The sequence below is a fragment of the Pararge aegeria genome, chromosome 4, assembly GCF_905163445.1.
Source record: "Pararge aegeria chromosome 4, ilParAegt1.1, whole genome shotgun sequence".
Lineage (NCBI taxonomy): Eukaryota > Metazoa > Arthropoda > Insecta > Lepidoptera > Nymphalidae > Pararge > Pararge aegeria.
Genome location: NC_053183.1, coordinates 1872176 through 1893732, shown reverse-complemented (window position 1 = coordinate 1893732; position 21557 = coordinate 1872176). Strand labels below are relative to the sequence as shown.

General features: G+C 35.6%; 1 protein-coding gene across 2 annotated transcripts in view; it reads left to right on the top strand.

Annotated features, from left to right (window-relative positions):
• The first annotated feature begins 381 nt into the window (after positions 1 to 381).
• LOC120623298 (innexin inx1) overlaps positions 382 to 21557 on the top strand; it is a 71228-nt gene continuing 50052 nt past the window's right edge. For both annotated transcript variants that reach the window (XM_039889247.1, XM_039889248.1), the window contains exon 1: positions 382 to 648. The gene's annotated coding sequence lies outside the window, so the exon portion shown is untranslated. The remainder of the gene's footprint in view (positions 649 to 21557) is intronic.

The window sequence follows — 21557 nt, the reverse complement described above, 5'->3', positions numbered from 1 at the left end:
TACGAGTTTAGCGGTATGATAATTACTATACTATGCAATTTTTTCTTTGTCAAATAATAAAATAATGATTGGTGAATCATGTATATATTATTTATTATTATATTTTTAAAAACATTTTTCAGATGATAATATAGAAAAACGTGAGTAGGAACGTATTGGTATAAAATATTGAGAGTGGCAACATTAAAACAAGATGGTGGCAGCGCGCCATTGTTAGTAGTAAAAGCTTTGGTAAGTAATGCCACCTCTGTCTAACATTCCGCATTGTAATGCGGAAATTAGCGCCATCACTGTCCCACGTGTTAGATGAATGTATAAGCTTACAAAGGCTGGCATTGCAAATGTAATCTGTCACAGCAGGAAAACAAAATAAATTTTTGAGTGTGCGGTTCGGCCGTGTGTCTGGTGTATTTAATTTTCCTTTCGAAAACTTACGTTTCTGTGTGTTATAATGAATAACATTATGTTGAATGATATTTGCAGTAAAATAACTACAGACAATAAATAATTATGTGCTTAGAACTGAGGCAATAAAGTATGAATTTATATTTCGTTGTTTGACTTCGGTTAGAACTGAGTGGCAAAACAAATGAAGAATTAAGTTCCTGGATCAGAAAATAGATAAATTTAACGACACTCGTTTAGCTGGTAAGTGAAAATGTTAATTATTTTACATAACTTGGTTAAATTAAACCATTACTTTGTTAGAAAATTAATAAATACGTTTTCGCATTACTATAAAGTTATAAACATCAAGGAATAAAATTACTTTAGCCGTTTCTAAAGTGTCATGTTTAATACTTAAATAAAGCGATAACACAAAAAACTAAGAAGGAAACAACTTCATAGTTTTTGAAAAAAATATTTCTTACATGCATACATTCCTTACCTTAATTAAAATACATATATCATTAATTAAACAGCCTAATTCCCAAAACATTCGTAATTAATATCCCATCACTGTGGGCACAGGCTTCTAGGGCCTTAAAAAGACCATGTTGTGCGAATGGAGGATGTAGGGCCTTAATAGGCCATGTTGTGCGAATGGAAAATATTAAACTTCTTAGGTGGCCAAAATCAAATATTACTGAGTTACTGACCTCAAGGAGACCTGAAATACTTGGAGAGTTCTACTTTTATTTGAATCATGTTTGAATATACTCAGTTTAAAAAAAACCCAGAAGGCATATTGTTCATTTAGTTACAGGTTTATAAACATGTTGTAACATTGTGATGATATTTTAATTGTTTAAAATAACTAAGCAGATTTATTATGTTTTATTCATGTGACATTTTGGTAAAGTCAAAGTCAAAAATCTCTTTATTCAAGTAGGCCCATAGAAGGCACTTTTGATGCGTACATTACATGAGAAATGTGTACACAGTAGTGAGGCAATACCCATATTCGTAAACTTAAAACTAAAGCTATGTATTTATAATGTCATTTATAATTTATAATAATAGCGCACAACTTTTACTATTATCTTAGCTAATAAACCCACTATGCCCCTATTGGATATTAACCGATATACTTGACAAAAAGATGGCGCAGAATAGCCAGAGACAGAGCACACTGGAGTATTCTAGAGCAGGCCTATGTCCAAGTACAGCCCGACTAAGCGCGCTGGTGTTACAATTTTTTTTGGAATAAATAGAACTTAATTAAATAATAGATTTAGTAACTAGTAGTGTATAAGCAAAAATGTATTTAGTCAGAGAATAAAGGCTATTTTTATTTTTATTTTATTTTTATTTTTATACTTGACAATAATAGTTACTCAGGAGTTGGATAGAAGAGGCATATTGTAAGGTGCCCAACCCAAGTAACTTGTAGTTGGAATAAACATTTTGCCTGTTCTCAGTAGTGAGACAATTATTATAAGTCTAATATTATCGATTTACTAGCTGTTGCCTGCTTTCTTTGTCCATGTTTATTATATTACTACTCTGTTTGTGCCCATGAGGCTTGGGATTAGTAGTGTAATAGATAATTTACCATCTTATAACAAACTAGTCATACAAAATGTTTAAATGATAATTCTACCTCAAACTTTAATGTTACAATCAAGCTGTTGATGTTGATATTTGCATTGCTTTAGGGATAAGCTAATAAGCTATTGGTGTTCAAAGGATTCAAATCAATTTGAAAGTACAATAACCAGTGTTATCTTTTTGAAGATGTGTTTATGCAGGGCTAAAAATTTTCATTGCCATGTTGTCAATTTTCCATTCATTGGATTGCCACTATCTAAAGTTACCAGTTAATAGTTGTTTCTGTCAGGAACAGCAAACTTATGGGATAAGTGTCCTGAGCAGTAGTCCTGTTGAACTATGCTCCTGAGTTGTCTTCTGTCCTAACACAGCCCTTTTGACTCTCTCTAAATACTGCTCAAGTCCCAAAATCTTGGAGGATTGCAAATGTGCGGCCAGTATGCAAGAAAGGAAGTTGTGCGGACATGGCCTATATCAGACCTATTACCATAACATCCCTACTTTGTAAAACTGTGGTACGAGTACCTAACAAGAAGCTCCTAGCACACCTAGAAAAAAAAACCGATCTCATTTCAGACCGACAGTATGGTTTCCGTAAGAACCGGTTTGCCTGTGGTCTTCTAGTGTATGCCACTTATACATGGGGCGAAGCCATTGAGAAACACAGCGAGGCACTTGCTGTCTGGATATCTCCAAGGCTTTGACTGAAGACAGGGCCTTCTAAGTAAGCTTCCAGCTTACGTGATACCTGCTGGCCATTGCAGCTAGATATCTGATGTTTTGAGTGAAAGGTCTTTTTTGAAAAATGAAAGGTACAACTGTAGGGTAAGTACATGTTTTGATAATGTCACTCGTTTTGGAGTCGCAAATACTGTACTGTACTTCACATTTTCACTTTAGATACACTCTGCCAAAAGCCCTAGCTTAAGTATTGAGAGCAAATTTAAGCTTTAGTACAACTAGCATAGCATCTATTTTACTCTCATGTTCAAGAATTTCGATACTCGAAAACGATTCCTCCATTGCGAGCGAACAAATCTTATACCAAGGGTACTGTATTCTGATCCGAAGTCACCAAACGGCACTAAAATTATAGCATATATAATTTTTATTGGTCCCTAAGAATAGTTGAATATTATATTTGAGTCACTAGGTTCGTTTTGGTTGTCCCCAATCGGGAAAACAACGACTTTTACCCCCTCAAATGCGTGATGAAATATCAATTCGCTTTGCTGCACGTGCGTATACCCATTAGGTCATGGACCGCATGTTTGTGGTCCGCACCGCGGTCAGACCGTATAATTTGGTCCATCCTGCTCTCGCTTTAATCACCTTTAATGGCACACGGGCAAGGGCGTTCTCGCTTGATTTATATCAACTAGATTTATCCCGAATGCCAATGATTAGTGCCATTGTTTGTAACAACGATTTCGGCGATTATATATTTTTTTGCTTGCTGTTCTCTCTATCTTATTATGTTATGAATATTTGCATTACTATTTAGAGCAAACTATGTTATAAAATAAATAAAGTAAAAAGATTTTTTTTTATGTTCGCTTTATTTATGTTCTAATATAATAATAAATTTTACATTTAACATTTTAAAAAGCAATAATATTGTTTAAACAATAAGACACGTAAGAAATAAATTGAGTATAAGCATCCCTCATCCATGAACGTGCTTTTACAATACTGAGTGGATACTTATCATTGCCTATATGTAGATTGTTACTAGATGACCCGGTAAGATATGCACCGCGTATGCCCATACAGAATTACCAATTTCGATTTTTCCGATTTTCAGCCGTACCTTTGTGGTTTACCCTTATTTTCTTTTTCTTCAAACCACCTCTATATGGATACCATGAAATCAAAAGATAATGCGAGGTTTATAACGAGGCTGACAAACAACACTTCATTTTTGATGTATAAAGGTAGATAGATGAAAAATAAATTAAATAGTTTTATCCACATAATCGTAGATGCCATCGTCGCGCAGTTTAACATAAGTAGGTACTCTCGATGAGTGCCGTGTGGTGAGGATGTACCAACGTAGCATCGCGAATATTGGTCCACATTTCCTTTGAAAAAAACCGACACAGAACGGCCATCTACCAACATTGGGCCAGCGTCAGGCCAACGTGGCTAATGACCATCATTGACAGAACCTTGTTTGTACTAATTTCTGTTATAACCACCATAGACGTGAGGGATCGGGGGTTAATGGACGAGAATGCGTTTAAAGTGGAATGCTCTAATGGTATGTTTCGTGGTTTGGATGATGTTTTAAAAGCTATACTGTCGGCTTTGATTTATTTAATATCCGTAATTAGTTTTTTGCGTTTACTGAACGAATAGATGTGAGATATGTATGAACTATAAATAATATAAACGCGATCGTTTCCTGTCTTTACTAATTCAAAAATAGTAAGTAATTTTACAAAAAAAAGGAGAACTTTCTGTTAAATGTGGAAGAATTCAAGCTGAAAATAAAAGGGTAACTAATATATATATGATTAACTTATGATCAGATAGTTTTTTAATACTCGAAAGCCATCTTCTTGACTGTGTGGGTTTTTATCTTATACCTACTGCGTCCTTTACTACTGAACTTTTGTCAACCTTATGTCTTTTGGAACCTCGAGTCCTCCGCAAATCTCAAGGCCCTTTTACGTTACGCCCTGTCCTTTTCTTGTTTAGTTTATATTTGCTTTGGTACTAAATAAATAATAAATAACTTGTAGATGCATAAAATACTGAGTAAAGTACGCTAAGTCCTGCGTAGTATTTGTTGCCGCATTGTTATCTATGGCAGGTAATTTGTACTAGGAGCGCAGCACAGAGCAGTAAGTCTAAATGTTTATAAAATGACCAGTATAAACCGAATGCCTATTTTTGAACGCTTAGGGCCGCCGCTAGACTCCAGGGTGTGTCTACGAAGTTACTGTATGGTCGTAAGGTCATATTGACAGATGGCGTTTTAGTCTGCGTGCCCTATACCGGTAAAGCGAGATAATGAACATAAACGTCAGGATTAAACGGGTCTCCTCTCGGTCAAGGCGAGCTACTATCAAGTGCAAGCATATTGTGTTTCAAGAATAACTAACTGATCGCCCGAACTTCACTTAGTTAACGCAATATGCTGTAATCCTTACTGCCGATCAAATGATAGATTTAAGTTAACGCGGATGTGAATTGTGACGTTAGTTGACATTGCAGAACTTGCCCTGGCTTAAGAAAAGTTTATCTATCGTATGGAGTTGTCCAATTTTGACGCATTGTCTGCCGTATCAAATGACAGATTTAAGTTAACGCGTATGTGAATTGTGACGTTAGTTGACATTGCAGAACTTGCCATGGCTTAAGTAAAGTTTATCTATCGTATGGAGTTGTCCAATTTTGACGCATTGTCTGCCGTATCAAATAAGTATTTTTGTATATTATCCATTAAATATATATCCGTCCTCTTAGTGAACATAATTACAGTATTACATAAATTTTTATTTATACAACGAGAAAATGAAAAGAGAAATAATACTTCACAGGCTTTAGAGGTACACTGTGTACTTTCTCTGAGACTTATCTGTGAAACCGAAAACCTAATAGTTTTTAAGTAAACCGCTGCCATAGTTTTTACTAAAATAAATCAGATACAGCCCTAACATATCATGCAAAATTAAAATCAAGTGACTCCTGTCACTTTTTTAGGTACTTACGCGTCGCTATGCGCGTGGCGGTCTTTTATCTTCAATAGGGTTGTCATAAGTAAACAGAATGTTTTGAATTCGTTTGTATGGAAAAATAAATATGCTTCTTATGACTTAATATTTTTATGGGGGGAATCCTTATGAATTATCCTTATGCATCCTTCAACATTATTTCTTAATTCGGTTACACGTTGTATAAAAAAAGCGGATGAAACCGCGAGGTACATTAATTGAACCTTGTGCACGTTCTGTCCTTTTTAATGTTGGTTTCAATCTGTGGTACAAAGTAAAATAAATGGAGACGTAGTTGAGATAAAAGCCGGACCTATAATTGCATGTTACCAGTGGATATTTACATTAATGCTAGCACCAATTGTGCATGGCATTCTGAACGAGATTTGCTCTGTGACCTCATTAATGTTAATGCACGTACTCTGCTGACGTCACAGCATTTAATAATAAGACGTAAGAATGTAACGTTGACAGAGATTACTGCATATTATGAGAAATTGATCGGTTCCCCATACATACAACTTATCGGCTATTGTATGCATCCCTCACATTCCCACAACTGGACAATGATTGTATGATGAACATAAATGTTTTTCAGTGTCTCGGTGTTTGTATGTGTATTATAAGTATTTATGTATATTATTCATAAAAATATATCATCAGTCATCTAAGTACACAAGCTACGCTTACTTTGGGGCTAGATGGCGATGTGTGCAATGTCGTAGTATATTTATTTATTTTATTTATTCGTTTTCTCGGTTCTATCCCACTAATGGTGGGGTCGGTTCTCCTAATTTCATGTTAAAAACAAACTTTTGCAACTCAATTATAACATGGTCAGAATGGCGGCGTGCAATCTAGGCTCTCACACCGGCTGCAGCCAACAAGCCTAAAAAGGAGAAATATAAGTATGTGCTGTTTACAAGAAACGTTTTTTTTTAACCGTAACGTAACGTATTGGAAGGGTTTGAAATTTAGGGACCTAGGATTAATATGCTGGTATCTTAATCCTAGGTCCCTTAATTAACTTAAATAGGCGAACCACGGGGCGAATAATAAAAAAAACGGAGTAGGCATCATTATTCAAAGTCAAAATTAAAGCTTTAATGTTGTGGGCTTATTTTTAGACCAGGGCGCGTTTAGAACCCTCGTAGCTTTAGTATTAAGTTGACGAATTTAGTTATCGCCGTCAACTAAAAATAAAAAAAAAATTCACTTCTATGTCATATTTTGCATGTAATGTACGCATCAAAAGTGCAATCTATGTGCCTATTTGAATAAAGAAATATTTGACTTTGACTTTGAAGAAAAAAGCGCCCTGGTCTTAGAAGAAGACCATAAGAAACTTAACTTTTTTTTCGTTATGACTATCTCACATTGATATTTAAAATTATTAAAGTACAACCTGGATAGTTCCTACCGAATGTTTTTTATCATTTACGTAATCCTTTATACTATAATAAATATGTCTTTTCTATATGCTTACGTTTAATACAAACTGAACTTTTTAAGACATTTTTTTCCTCCATTCTATTATTATTCTTAAATATATACATATGCATATATATATATAGTTTCACTAAAAAAAATAATATAAAACCCAAGATAAAAAAAACACTTCCGCAATGCTCCTTGGTCGCTTGTCTTAAAATATAGGTAAAAGAGCTAATTCAAACGTTCAACTTGTTCAAATGATTTTTGGTTTCGATTTTTTTAACATTGAAAATTGTGTTCATCTCTTATAGCATTTTCCTCATAATTACTAGAAATAATGAACAGTAAAACATCATTATGATCTTCATACTTTCTAGTCTGATGATGACGAAATTACGCGTTTACTGTTAGTAAAGTATATTTTTTTTGAAGTTATACTTCTTTTGGCGCGATAGAGACAAATGAGAATGAATTTTTACGATGCGCGCGCACAGCGACACCTGAATTCTACATCGTAAAGTTAGTTCTAGTTGGCATGAAAATCTATAACTATATTCAAGTTGTATATTCTAGTATTTTTATATTTATAACACGTTACGTAACAGTACAAACAGTGTTAATAAATAAATATTATTACGTTAGTAAAACCTTTTTTATTTCTATAAAATCTTTTTGATTAATTTTAATATTTATCGTTAATCACTACTGCATTTTAGTTTTTTTTTCCATACGCCAAAGAAGTATAACTTCTAACGCGTGTACATAAGTACACACACATTTTTTAATTTTAGACGCAATGAAACCTGCAGTGCCAGAGCTTACAGCAGTACTTTTTTGTTGTTGAATTATAGTCCTTATATTACGGACGTCAAGGTATGTCATATGAATTGTCATTTTAAAATCGTACTGCTTAGTAAACCCCTCAGATATGTTTGCTAAACAAATGAAGTCTTTAGTAGATGTTTACACAAACAATTGTGAACAATATTGTTTATAATAAGTAACTGTTTAACTTATAGTGCTTGTAGTTTGTCTGTGGAATGACTTACATTTATTTACTAACTGGTGTTATGCTATTTAATAACACAAAGAAGGTACCTACATGTGATTTTATGTGTTCTATATACTTTCATGTTTTCATCTATATACTTGGTTCAAACGGTATCGTATAGCGGAAATCCATAATATATTATGAAAATTAAGCTTAATTTGCTATACTCCGCTAACAGCAGAAGAATCTGTATGGTTTAATTTATAATTTCTTCAATCCGTATACTCCACACCAAACAGATCCTCGGCAATGTACCCTCAACGCACGTTTCGTTCCGAAACCGGAGCATCCTCAGGAGATGTTGACTTTCCAATGAATAATTGTTAAGATGGTATGGTGGTTGGGTGGTGGTTGGATGGTGGTAGCTTAGTGGATAAGACTTCAGCTTTCCTTTTGTGGAGACCGAGTTCGAGCCCCGGCACGCACCATTGACACTGACAGAGTTATGTGCGTTTTTTATTTAAGCAATATAAATATCACTTATTTGAAACGGTGAAGGAAAACATACCGATGAGATTGACGGACCAAATAAGGGCTGCAATCGAATCTTCTCTAAATGAATGAATGCAACGAAATGCCCAACGGTTACCATTCTTGTGAATGCACAAGAATGGTAACCGTTGGGGAGGAATGGGTGACCACGACCAGTCCGACAAGACTGAAGCGATTAAGAAGATGGGCTGAGACCTATATTTTTATTTCATTTTCTTATATCGCATTGCTTTCTGCATTACATACCTGCACGCCGGGTTTCGTTTGCATCACGTGTGGTTCTATGAATCACTTGCATTCGACAACTTGATAAATATTTATTATTTGTTTTCGAGTATGCGTGAGTTGGTAAACCTTATTTTTCTGTGGTAAACCGAGTGAATTTCATTAGTGGTTTTCCCACATTATTTTTCAGGAATATTTACCTCATTGGTATGGATGATGAAATTAGAATTATTTAGGACTTCAACCAAATAATATCTAACCAGGATTAAAGGTTCATAGGCACATAAGCCTTCACCTTAAGGCTACTATCCCGGGCTACTATACTGGCTACTTTAGGCATTGTATATAAAATTGGCTTAATTGATTAAAGTAGGGCATCAACTTAAAATTCCACTCTTACCAGTTTCTGTCATGCCAAGCCCAATGTCCATTCTGTGGATCCAACACAATACAGTAGCCTTAGTACAAGATTTCCTCGATCGCAATCGAGGAGTCGTTGTCGTATCGAAAGTCGGAGTAAAGGATCCCACCGTATTAAAGATACGGGCTTTTGACAGAACGTTTTTTAAACAAAAATCAAAGTACAGGATTTGCAACTGTAAGACGAGTGGCATTAGGTCCATTTTACTTTGACGATACAGAATTTTATGTACGAAAACGCATCGTCGATTGCGAGGGAGAAAATCTTGTACTAAGGGTACAGATAGATGCTTTATCGCTCGCCGCAGCTGATTGTTGAATGCCAATTGGGAGTGACACGACAAGTGGCCAATTTGGGGCGCTCTCGAATGCACGGGCTACGACTATTGTACCGTATTTCTTAAGAGCCATTGCACTTTGTTTGTTTATATGTATATCTACTGCTTTGTCCTCGCACAATACTTTCTAATATTATAAATGCGATTGTGTGTCTGTTTATTAATTTAATGTAATGAAAATGAAAATACACTTTTCACTTTTCATTCCCTAATGCCCGTTTCTAGGCAATACCTAAGTACATAGACCGCTGGAAAGCGAGTCTGGAGGATGCCACATAACCTCTGTCCTGCCCACAAGGACAGAGGTAGCCATAAAGCTTTAAGACAGCCAAAAAAAAAAGGCATACATTTACTCAAATAACATAACTTGTCTATGGTTGTTTCGAAAAGGTGTAGTATTTTGTGTTTGTTTCATCATATTTTTCATTTTTCGTATGGATTTAAGGTTATTAAAAAAACCCCTTTATAATCTTTTTTTTTTTTTTTTTTTTCTTCGCAATCGAAATAAAAGACAGTACCAACTTCTGAGAATATCTGAAAAAAGAATGGTACAATAGGCGGCCTTATAGCTTACCAGCCTACAGAATATACAGAATGAAAAAAGGGTGTACACAAAATAATTTTTAAATAAAACGTACTAAATTCATTAAAAACAAAAAAAAATAAACAATATTAACGACATAGAAACAGGCATTAGATACTGATATAAGTAAAATAAGAACGATTAAACTGATCCCCCTTCTACTGTTTACTGCTTTCACTGTCCTCAGTAATTCTGTAAGATCTGCTACTTAAACGGTACTTTAGTGCTCTAAAAAATTTGACTTCAAATCCTTAATTTAAAAGCAAATTAATTAAAGGGTGGTCTTTACCTAAGCTCTAATCGATTTAAGATTACAAATTCTATTGAATGAAAGCGACCCGTTTCTCAGATAATTGATTGGTCAATATTAATTGGGTGTGACATGGCGATTGGAGAATTTGAGTCGGTCTCGTCGTGATTGGGCAATAGATACAATAATACAAGTGCATCAATTCCTTACCATTCTTTACTTCAATTGGTTACGTAATGTGAGGCAGTCATTTAACGGACGGGACGGGACGTTAATCGGCCGCGGATGAGATCGAGATTGCTACAAACAAAGGCAAGATATTTGGCATTCTAGTACGATTCCGGTAGAAACCGCATGGTATTGCGAAACATGATAGCAGTCAAGCGCTAACAGTCATCAAAAACCAACCAATCTGACCCGGAGTTTCGTCCCCAGGACTTACAAGTTTTCCCAAGTGGTGGTTGACTCGGAACCGCGTAGCGCGTTGACTGGTTTGGTCCGCATTGTGGCCAGGCTGTATTGGCTTCTTATATCCGCTCTCAGAAGAACGTACTTCGTCTCTGAGCTCACGGACTCAGCGGTCAAGCGACAATACTTGTCTTATCACTGGTCGTAGTAGAGCGTTGGTCGCAGAGCTTGTCGGGAAAAGTACTGCCGCCATGTTTATTTCTGCCGGTTCGGTCTGGTCTGAAGGGCGTGGATGTCGGTGTAATTACAGGCCCGAGAGACTCAACACTTACGCCTTGGGTTGATAAACACAGGGCGGCACACTGTAGGACCGTGGTCCGTGTCCCTTGTGTGTCCAGGGTTGCTCTGTTTATTCTGCGAAGAGGTTATCTCATAAGAGGCCGCCGAGCGGTAACGCGAAGAAGCTCTAGACACGCATCCGCTCCGGCGTAGACGGGGGAGAAGAAGATGGCGGGAATATTCCGCACGTTAGTTTGCCCTGTGAGGCAGCGGGTAGCTATTGGGCTAGCTACCAAGTTACTATATGAGTCTCCCTACTGTAGATGTGGTAGACGCATTATACGTTTCCTCGCCGGTGTGTTCGACAATTTTTCTTCCAGTTTCCTTTTTTTAAGAATCTTCACTTCCTTCGCCTTTGTTTTCCTCTTGCCCATCGTGTATTTTAATAATAATAGTTTCACTTTTATTTTAATAATAAAATACTTACAAAAAAAAATACAACGTGCGAAGACCCTGAGCACGAAAATGTTAATGATTATTGGTAGGGATGTCTAAGTAATGGTGGGAAAAAATATAGTGATATCATACCAAAAATAGATTTTTCCCTACTATGTATAACGTGAAGGCTGATAGCTAGAGAGTGTTGCTACAATAAGTAAAACCCCAAATCGCGTCGAATGAAGCTTGCTCGCATAATTTGGATCGAACTTCACTTACAGGTAAGTTCGTTTGATCATAAAATATTCCGCACGTTAGTTTGCCCTGTGAGGCGGCGGGTAGCTATTGGGCTGGCTACCCGTTACTATATGAGTCTCCCTACTGTGAGGGGGTTCCTGATCCCCACCTCCTTAGCGTGGTAGCCCTGGCACTCGGTTGGGGCGGTCGGGACGTCTGGGAACTTGTTCCCCGGACGTCTACTAAACCCAATGAGAGGGACATTCCGCGGTGGTTTTTAGTTTGGGTAAACAAATCCCACGTAACCTCTGTCCCGCCCGAAAGGACAGAGGTAGCCATACAGCTTTTCCACCACGACAAAAAAAAAGGGTTGCGTTGGGTTCATAGGCGATTCCCAATTACAATCAGTTAGACCATTGGCCTCTTTTATTCCTATATAATAAAATATTTAATGTTTGTTAACTTAAACTATAAATAAGCCAAGTTTATTCTTCAAAAGGATGAAAAATATATGTTATTCATGACCATATTTCTATGTAAATGGTTATCCGCTTAATATACGATTCAGTAAACATTTTCTCTTTGACCTTTTTATTTTAAAACTAGACCGGAAATAAACGCGTACGAGGAACGCGTTTACTATGGGTTTTTTCAAAATCCCGTGGGATCCGTTTGTAAACCTCACTCTCCGTCTTTTCAAGTAGCTCTTTGTCAGAAATTATGTAGATTTGTTGCTTAGTTGCGACGTAATGTCAATACAAACACACTGTTGCATTTATAATATTGTAAGTAAAATAAGTAATGAGTTTAAATATTCACACATCCAAACATACACCTAAACTAAATTACACAGCCACTACAAAAAAATCGATGAATAATATTAATTATCCTAGGTTCTTAGATATTTTTATTATATTTTGCTAGCAAAAAAAAAAAAACTAAGTATAAAATGTCGCAATGACGCAATATTACTTTCATTCGTACCTATTGTTTTCCTAATAACTACGTCTCGACAAAGGAAATGAATTCATTGACACAATTATTGTGAAATAGTCAGTTTTTTTCCGGGTCATAAATTTATTTTTTATTTTTATTTAAAATAAATCTTCATGATGTGGGGATTTGGCAAAGTATCCTGGCGGCACCTTATTCAGAGGTAGCCAGAATTCTATTAGATTTTAAGTTAAGATAAGAGAAAGGAAGTATAAATTTTTGTAAAGGGAACGATGGGGCTGACATTCTTATTGTTAAGAAAAGTCCCGAATAAATAAAGAATAAAAAAAAAAAAAAAAAAAAAAAATATTTTTATATTATTATAGTTAGTTTTGGTTCTATTGACCTCGAGTGCGTCAGATAGTACAAATGAGGAAACCGGCATTCGGTACGTATTCGACGTTAAGGAAATCAGCTCATCTACAGTAGACCGTCGGAAATCATGAATTAATTATTTATTATAATAGCAAATAGATGCTGCTGCATTTTGTTAATTATTAGCGATAAATAAGTTATGTATGAGTTGTTACGTCTGCTAGATTATTTTACGTCAATGACTTTATAGTGTTAAAATTTATAGTGTCAGATTTGTCGTGGTTTTTCCTGTGACTATTGTTCTTATCAAGGCAGTTTTCTCTGATTAAGGAAACTATTTGATTTATGGTCACTAATTAATTAATTTCGCTTACGCAATACTTTATACTGTTACTTATTAAAAAATCTTCTATTTTCTTTTATATAGATGTGACACTACTGGTTTTAATTAAAATAATAAATATATGAAGGTCAATTCACACTGGGCCAGCGTGGTGGACTACGACTAGCCCTTCTCATTGTGGACGGAGACAAATGTCCTGTAGTGGGTCGGTAATAAGTTGATATGATGATGACGATAAAATGTCATTTCCTACACTCCGATACATTGATAAACAGTAGATAGTAGACAGTAGATATAATTTCTACTTACATACAATATGTAAACAACTGGACCTTAGATTGTTATATTAGAGCGAAATGTGATGTTTCTTCATTTATGTTGTTATGCTTTTACCATACGCCCAGTGGTTCTGTGCGACAGTCCCTACTGTTTTTGTAACCTTGTATTATTTTTGATTAAAAACTGAGATTCTTACAAATAAGCCGGGTATAATACCGGCTTATTTGCTAGGCAATGTTTGACACCCTTTAACTAAGAGCATCTTACAAATGTCAGATCGTGACAAAACACTGAACAACTAAAACTTATTGCTTGTTTATTCGCCAGACCCTTATTGTTTTCGTCGATTTGATAGTCCCTGACGCAAGGGGTAGAACATTGCATAGGGATATCACAGGCACTTATGAAGCGTTCATACATAGGTGTATGTTTGCATAATTTTGAGATGATGGTGATAACTACATCCGTTACTTAAACCTAGAGCTATTAGGGTTCCAAAAGAGCCCACAGCAAAGTAAGTTGAGTTTTTTTTAAACATTTGTTCACGAATGTGGATTCTTTCGTCTCTGGGCAATGTCTTTGTGCACCAATATGCACTTCGCCCGCAACACAGACAAATGCCTTCCACGTATTTACGTAGCCTACATAAGATTCAGTTGCACGGTTGACATGTTTCGTCGCCCGTAGTAATTGATATTTTCGGTACACACCGCTGCTGTTTCCACATCAACGCCTTAATTTCTCGCCTGTCACTATATAAACCGTTATACTTACAGTGATCTAGCATTCGTCACATTTGCTTCTCCATGTTGGTATGTTTTAGTGTTTCTAGGTCAACTCGGTGTGCAAAGGATCAACTGTCACTATACTATGTTATGAGTCATTTGGTATTTATCAACTTTGGCTCTTTATGTTAAATATTCAGTTTTTAGGTCATCTTTGTCACTGAAATCTGAATTTTATTTTATCACCATCATCATCATTGGGTGCCAACTCTAAATTGAAAGTTCGGAGAAAAATTGTAAGATGTTGCGCCATCTTCTTTATTTCAGAATGGGTATGTCCGGTTCTCTCTCCATATCTAGAAACCATTTCTTTCCTGCAGGGCTAGCACGGGCAGGAGATAAAAATTATATCCCCCGATTAAATACCCTTACAGGGGATGTAATTAACGTGCTCACCTGCTAAATTAATTGTACATGGAATAGGAGAAGTTTACCCCTGTTTATTAATACACATATATTATTTGGATATTATTTTCACTTGTGCGCCAGGGTTCTGAGAGTTGATAAAGCTGTGGGAGAAGATACATTTTTATCCTTTCCCCGGGGAGATTATTGTCTCCTGCCCATGCTAGCCGTGCAGAGAAAGACATATCCTGGACCTGGAAGACAGAAGTCCCAGGTACACTTAAATCGGTTTTTCCGATGGTTTGGTTCTAGGATCAACCTCGGAAACTTGTTCTGAAATTCTGTAGGTGACCGAAATACACAACCTTCGTTTGTATGGCTAGATTATGTAATTGTTCTCACATACATTATTTATTTAAATGAATGTCAAGAATATTTTAGCGTCCTAAATATTTTAGTATTGATGCATTTTAACAATGTATTATATGTGTGTGTCACTTAAAAGTTTATCATCTCATTGCCAATACATATGATTTCTCATGAGTGTCGTCTGGATTTGTAAAAAAGAAATTAATCTTTGTCATCATAACGTAAAGTGTAATTAGAAACTTTCAAATTGTTGCTTTGTTTTAGGTATTTGATGTTGTTTGTTTGATTGATTTGTTAATTTTAATGAATGCAGAGATATCTTTTAGCGTTTTGAATATTTTAGATTGAATGCGTTTTCTTATAACCATCGTCTTCTTGACAGTACATTAATTTTCTCATCAGTAAAATTTACGTAAGTAAAATTTAAGTTCTATCAAAGTATACTATGTTTGTGTTTTTACAATGTATAGAATAGGTTTAACATTGAAATGATCATCATCTCATTGTCATTACATTTTGTCATAAGTATAATTTTCTTTGTTTCTTTTGTACCATTATGTTGAATGACGGTATTTAACTACGTAATCGTATCGTAATTTCGAAACAAAACGCCTGTTTCTTCTTAAACCGTTTTAAGGATCAATATAATATAATATCTCATTTAGCGAGTGATATGTTTTTTTTCTCTTATGGCTTAGTATTTTATAAAATTTATTAGGTACGTCATAACCTATCAGATCACTTTAATATAGCTTTTGTTTCTTTAGTGCAGTTATTTTATATTGTTGTGTACATTGATATACACTTCTATTAAAGTGCTTTAAATAAGCCTTCTTTGCTTTGAAACATAGATAGTAAGTACTATACGATCTAATTCCAGTAAGTAGGTTATTACAAAGAAGACACTGGTAAGTCCCAGGTATAGTCGAGGGATTGCCATCATCACTAGTTTGTTATAACCTTAATGCTCTATTAAACACGATGTTTTCAACACAATTCAAGTAAGCTGGTAATTAAGGTATCGGAGTAAATAATACGTGCCGTGTGCTGACGGCAGATCAGAATACAGTTGTCAGCACCTCTCCTCTTCCCGCAGGTGTCATACGAGGTGACTAAGGGAATATAACGGAGTACGAGCAGCAGCGTCCTCTGTGCTACTACTACCATCTGCGATCACCAACCCAGCGTGGTGATTATGAGAAAATCCCTTCCGGTTGGGAGAGACCTTTTGTCCAGAAGTGGACCATTAAAGGCCATTGATGATATGCCTCTTTTCGAATTAAGATAGTCAGTTCAGTTTCATTTCATCGGCTACATATCGTGCATAAAGGTCTCTTTCGCATAAACCTTCAAAGGTATCAAAACCCTTGCAGTACACAAGACTGACTCTAGAGACTTGGAATTCTCTTGTGGCTCTGGTGGCGCGAGGACCGTGCTCGAGTGTTAATTTTTTTTTTTTATTTCTGTTGTTATCCTGCGATCAGTCCTTGACTATGAGCAGATGTGTTTAAAGATACGAGTGTTAATTAAAAAAAAAAATCACAACGGCGCGGCGTCAGCTTTAAAAACTTTATGAACTTAACTAAGCAGAGTGCAGACTAACACTCGAATTCATAGTCAAGATAGGGGCTCCTTCAGGGGACGATTCAGATGCATTCGACGGATACAATCTTTATTAATTTCATACCTCAAAAAGAACCCCCAATTTGACAGATTTTAGAGGCTGATGAATCTGTGCAACCAAATAATAACAAAATTAAGGTGTCAAATGTCAAATGTTTTTGTCGTAGAGTATTTTGTGTGTTAAATTAGGTGTAAAATAATAGACAATAATGATTTAAAATAAGTGTTTTCTTCAGCCATTGTCTAGAAAGTCAAAAACGTTGGTTACATTTTGAGGAAAATAATATAAAATTTTGGGGAATTGTTCACGGTTCGACTATGAATTCCAGTGTTAGCTAACTTAGCGGACTAAGCGGAAACTAATGGACTTGAGTGAATGTGTCAAATTGTTTAGAATCTGTTAATTATTTTATTGTTTGGTCATGCATAGCAAAGTGACAGATTTAAATAACGTACACGTGACGTTAATCGTGTAAACGTGAAAGTTTCCGTAAAACCGTGTATTAAGTGATGCAGCATATCTAATCGTGATACTTGAATAATATACCTATATATTTAAACTAATTATATTCTTCAGAACAATCAAATGCTAGATGGTCAGTAGCACTGAGGACGGTGCTGTCCGCTCTATCTGTTATATTCCCTTATTTAAATATTAACAATACCAGAACAAAAATAAACTGGACATGAAAATAAGCAGGATGCATATTGTCCAAGGACATTTGTTTATGATAAAAAAAACTATTAAGTTGTATGAAGAAGACCGCTGCTTACGCAATTTGTTAAAAAGGTTACTGAATCGGACAGCTGGTAATATTTAATGATAGCGTAGTGGGTGAGCGATCACAAACAATCGCCCATTGACCAAGATATTTGCACAACTGCATTGATACTCTGAAGCGCCGTAACCGCCATTGCATAGGTACTTGTCCTCATACTCGAGTAACTTGAGTATTTGATCATTCAAGTTGTATACTTCAGTTAAGTGTTATGGAGGAGTGTGCAAACTTTTTATCCGGACCAAATTTGTAATGTCAATAAGGTAACAAACAATAGGGAGTCTCTTCGCCACCAAGTTATGTCACTTTTAGACGTTTGTGATATACCTACTCTTTGACTGTCTAAGTTTAGATGACTCGTCTGTTTTATTACTGCCTTCATAAAAATGGTTACTGTCTAGTTTTGGACTACAGATCATCAGGCCCTGGGTTCGGTTTCTGGGTCGAACTATTAATGTTTTGTGGTTTCTGTAAAAAAACTTTGTACCAGCCCGGAGTTCCCGCGTACTCCGAAGAGCACGTTAAGCATAATATCCGGGACCAAGTTACTATATCTGCACATCTCATAATAATGGTTAAAGTCCGAAGAAAAAATACATTTTCTTATTATACTACTACCCAATAAACTCATGTTATCTTTATATTATAAATTAATTTTTCCTGTTACCATAAATTCTTATCAGCATGACTGTTCTGCAATTACAGGTTTGATTTGACCTTAATTTGTTTGCAAATCACTAGAACGATAAAGAGTCGTTGAACTACAGCAGAAAAATATAATGCCTAGTCAAAAAGTGGGTACACAGCATTGCAACAATTCTGTTTAGCGGCAGAAATAAGCATGGTGGTAATACTCTGTTGTTGATGTGAAGCATAAACTTCAACATCATTATCAGCCTATTAGTAGTCCATTGCTGGGTACAAGATTCTTCACTAATATTCTTTCTTTTTTCTCTCTTCACTATTCTTCACGATTAAACATCATCATCATCATCATCATCATCATCATCATCATCATCATCATCATCATCATCATCATCATCATCACTTAAACCAATTAAAGTCCACTGCTGAACATATCACTTTTGTAGGGAGTTAAGCATAATTTGCTATAATTCGTAGAAGACTAACAAATCTGTGCAATATATAATTTCTTCAACCTAATACACCATACCACAAACTTCTTCAAATGCACTCTCTACGTGAGTTTCGTTCCGACATCGAAGCATCCTCAGTATGCCCAATTACTAAGCAATTTGACTGGCTTGATTAGAGATTGAAGAAATCGAGCTTAATGGTAATTCTATATCATGGGATTCCGCAAAGTAACGCCTGATATTGCTATGCATTTTGACTGGCTTGATTAAAGATTGAATAAATCAAGCTTAAGGTTTATTGGATATCATGGGATTCCGCATAGTAACGCATGCTTCTATGCAACAGGGATATATATATAGGTCCATTCACTCCGCTGCTTTAAAACAGTTCGTTGACTTTAGGCGAATTCTTACGTATGTCCAAGTAACCCAGTAACGTATGCCCTGTAATAAATTGTGTTAAATAACATGTAAATGTCCTTCCTTTTAAGGTAAGCAATGCTAATATTACATCGACACGTGTAAATTGGCATATCACGATCTTGTTAGTAAGTCACGTATCAATATTGACACATTTAGTTATTGGCCAATGTTTCTCTCGAATCAACATATTAATGCAAATAATATTAAACGAAATAATAATGAAGAGAAAGGAGCAAAAGGATAAAATAATTATATTGTTTAACTAGATGTGCCCTACGGCTACGCTCGCGCAAGTTGAGTGATGCAACTGCTTACTGTTTACATAGGCCGCAATATAATAGATACCTAACGCAAAGATTTTTTTCAATGTATCGGTAGTGCCATTTATACAATCCTGTGATGGTGATGTTAAGTAGAGATAGTTTCTACAAACGACTGCGGAGTGGGCGAATAATATATCTATTCTTGCTCTTGGAGCTTTAATTACCCACTGAATTTTTGGGATAAAGAGTATCCTATATCCTACCTCGTAGTATGAACTCAAATCATGCAAAGATTCCCTTGAATTCATCCAGTCGTTTTAACTTGATGCGCGGTCAAGATAATCTGTTTCATTAAACCTTCTGAGGTTTATGCCTGCACAGGTTTTTGTCTTTTTCTCTAGTTAAGATTTCTACTTTAGAAAACCTGTTTCCATTATTAAATATTTTAAAGATTTTATGATATTCTTCTTCTTAAGGAGTCTACTATAGCCACCCGTTTGCGAATTTATTTTGAAAGAATCTGGTAGGCGACTTGTTCAACAAGTTTGCGACATATCCACACATATAACTTCCTGTCAATTTTCTCATTTCATCTCGCTGAAAAAGTTTTCCATCTTGTAAAGAAATGTGATGCCACCGGTGTGTAGACCTGCGCGGTCTTATTTGGCTAAAGTTGGTTTTCCGAGACATTGGATCATATACTGTGTCCTGTGGTGACGGCAGATCTACCCTCCTGTTCCCGGAAACCCGCGGGGGTTTCTTAAGAGGCGATTAAGGGAATAGGTGAACGGGAAGCAGCGTCCTCTGTGTCCAGCGTGTTTACGGGCAAGGCTTTTTCCGTTGGGAAAGGCCTTTAGTCCAGCAGCGGACTGTTTATAGGCAGAGGATTTGATCACTTTCTAATCCCGGGATTTCGGGTTTATCTTAAGTTAATTTCGTTATCCTGGGATAGTGCGGGGATTGTGTCGGTAACGGAAAGTGGTTAAAAAAAGACAGTAGAACATCTTTTGTTTTAGTTTTGTGAGCACATAAAATATTAAAGTTTAAATTCTTCATAAAGGCGGTTGATCAATGTTTATAGATACTCATACTTATATTTTTAAATTAGATTGACCGGAAACGAATCCTCTAGTTATAGGTTATTGATGATACCTGCCAGTCGTGACATTCCTGTCAACTAAGATCGCGCTTAGTTTACCCTTGAATCCATCAATTTTATAATCATTGATAATAGACTGATGAATGATATTTTCATTAAATCACACGTGTGATATTTTTTCACTGTATCGTATTCCGGTCATTGAAAACGATATTGGAATCACAATTGGTCACTTTAGCACTGATGAGATCGGGTCTAAGGTGAAGATAAATTGGTTTCAATCTTGCGACATTGTCGAGGCGAGAATTATAATTGTTTCATTTTGTTTATTGCCAAATTGGTATGAAGGTTATGAGATATATCAAGTTAGTGTAAATGTATAGTAAATTATTAAAATATTTGCGTTTTAAACAGTAGTTTTACATCGGTGTTTGCATGTATGTAAACGACTCCTTTGGAATTTATTTTGACCCTATCCAAACGGTCTGATTTCGTCCAAGGTTTTAAATATGGTGACAATACACTAATTTGATAAGATTATTCCATTTTTGAATCTGCAAAATAAGATTTGCTTTATTTTATATAATTTTCATCTATAGTCGATAAGGCAGGAATGAGGTTCATTCCAATTTCCAACTAGTTGGAATTCAACCAAATTTCTAACCTTAGCCGTTTCTTATTCATTTTGCTTTAATAATATAAATTAAGAAAAATTAAAAAACCTCGTTTTTATAAATAAATTTTCACATCATCGATCTACCGTAGAGTTTGCCCTTAAGTGATTCTAGTATTTTTTTAAATGCACTTCTCGTGCTCGCGTTAACGCTTTTTTTTTTCTGTTGTCATTGTGTTTGTGACGTGCTTTGTGAAGTTCCTAAGACACGCTATATTATTGAATAACTTATTGAACATTGAATCTATCAATCATTCGCATGCTATTAGCATTTCATCATTTTATGCTAATGCTCGATAATCATT